The following is a 2,329-nucleotide window of genomic DNA, read 5'->3' as shown; positions in this document are numbered from 1 at the left end:
TTATTTCCCCTCCCCTCAATGTGTGTGTGTGTGTGTGTGTGTGTGTGAGTGTGTGGGTGTGTGTGTGTGTGAGTGTGTGTGTACGTCTTCATCCGTTATTCAGATGAGTGTAAGCGTGTCGTTCTCTCTTTCAGTCGTGTTTATTTACAGTTTAACATGTGAAACACGATCACATCTGTCTGCTGATATTAACTGAACGTACTTCATGTACAAACACTGTGCTGAACTCATACAGTGCTGCTGTTACACACTCACTCACACACACACACACTTACACTCACACTCTCTCTCTCACACACACACACACTTACACTCACACTCTCTCTCTCACACACACACACACTTACACTCACACTCTCTCTCTCACACACACACTCTCACTCTCTCACACACACACACACACTTACACTCACACTCTCACACACACACACACTCTCACACACACACACACACACACACTCACACTCTTGATAGTTTGCGTGTTGCAGTAGTTGTGTATTTTAAGTTCTGCAGCGGATCTTGTCAAGCGTTTATTTGTGCGGTGCGTTTGCTCTGGTGTTGTGATTGGTGAGAGCAGGGGTTTCTGGGTAATGTGATGTTTACAGCGTGTGTGATCAGCCTCGGCAACACAAACGACAGCACTCCAGCTGAGCTGCAGGGAATTATGGGGCTTTGTTTGCAATTAATTGTACATTTGTGGTAAAATTGTGTGGTGACGTGTAGCACTGTATTAATTCACCCGACAAATGATGGTTCTGACATCATTTCCACAAACTCATGTGGTCTTTATACAACATACAGTGAGCAGAAGCTGTGAAGCTCCAAAAGGATATGTAATATATCATATAAACCAGTATTTATTCAGTTTCACAGTAATGACAATTTGGGGCTGGAATGAGTTTAATCGTCATAAAAAAAAATCACAATGTAACAAAAACTATTGTATTACAGTATCATATAACTTGTGTTGATTAAACAACACATAAAATCAAGGTGTAACATCTTTTTTTTCTTCCTCAACAACTTTTTTTGGGTAAACTTTTGGAATCATAAAAATGCTTGTGGTTAATTAAATAAATTGTTTTTATCAATATTTTGGATTATTTGGATAGGTGTTCAGGAATTTACGTATCAGAGGACCAGGGTTATTATCGTTAACTAAATCTAAAACTGAAACCATTAAAAAATGTTACTTGAAATAAAATAAAACTTTCAGCTAGCTGCCAAAACAATATCTCATTTTCTTTTAGTTCAACGATGTACTAAAATAACTAAAACGGGAATAAAAATTTATTAAATGAATTAAAAAATTATAATAAAAATGACAGACACACCACCGTAAAACTTTAACTAAAATTAAAATGAAAACAGAAAATATAAAAATAAACACTAATTCAAAATATGGATTAAAAACTATAATAGTATCTTAATGATACTAAAATAACAATGTCTGCAAACTGAAAGTGTCAGTATATTAAAATAAACAATTATTTTTGTGATTCCAAAAGTTTTAAGTACCTAATTTTCTTTAATAAAAAACTAATATTCTGTTTACACTGTATTTTTTTTTTTAGCATTTTAACCACTGTTGTATGATATAAAATACTTTATGAAAGAAATCAAGAAAGAAAAAAAAATACTTTCCGTAAAGTATAAAGTAAAATTTTTTTGTTACATTGTGACATTATTATGATAAAACAAATGTAAAAAATTTTGTAGAATTTAATTTTTAACAGTAAAATTAAATATAATTTCTTAAGGGCTTGCTGTTATTTTCAGTCAAAAAAGTTTGATGGTTTAAAAATAAAGAAATTAATACAGCCTAAAATATTAGTATTGTAATGTAAATTAATATTATTATTATTTATACAGTGAAATATTGCAAAAGTAATATGTCTTATTCTGTTTATATATATTTTTTAATTATTTTTTAATTTATCATTTATATATAATTTTTTGTGGAGGAACTAGTAATCAGCACTACTAACTGAACTGTTCAGCTTGTTCTGAATCCTGATCGTTCTCTCAGCACACAGGAAGTCTCTGCGCGCTCACTTCCTGCTCTGGTGTGAAAACCTGTCGTGTAAATGCGGCTCTGGCTCTGGATAGCGCTCTGCTGCTGCTGTAAGCAGGCGGTTTGGTTGGTTAAAAATAGTTTTGTAATTATAGGCAATGATTTTTGCTGCGTGTTTCTCCTGAACGCTGTGCTAATTTGTGGTCAGGCGTTTTGCCATCAAACCATTTCTGTGTGCTCAGAGCTGACAGACGGCAACACGACAAACATACACACTCACACACACACACACACTCACTCACTCACACACACACT

General features: G+C 33.9%; 1 protein-coding gene across 1 annotated transcript in view; it reads left to right on the top strand.

Annotated features, from left to right (window-relative positions):
• afg2a (AFG2 AAA ATPase homolog A) overlaps positions 1 to 2,329 on the top strand; it is a 58,989-nt gene that overhangs the window by 54,475 nt on the left and 2,185 nt on the right. The window lies entirely within an intron of this gene.

This window comes from Sinocyclocheilus rhinocerous, unplaced genomic scaffold, assembly GCF_001515625.1.
Source record: "Sinocyclocheilus rhinocerous isolate Xijiao unplaced genomic scaffold, SAMN03320098_v1.1 scaffold2887, whole genome shotgun sequence".
Classification (NCBI taxonomy): Eukaryota; Metazoa; Chordata; class Actinopteri; order Cypriniformes; family Cyprinidae; genus Sinocyclocheilus; species Sinocyclocheilus rhinocerous.
This window is presented reverse-complemented; position numbering and strand designations above follow the sequence as displayed.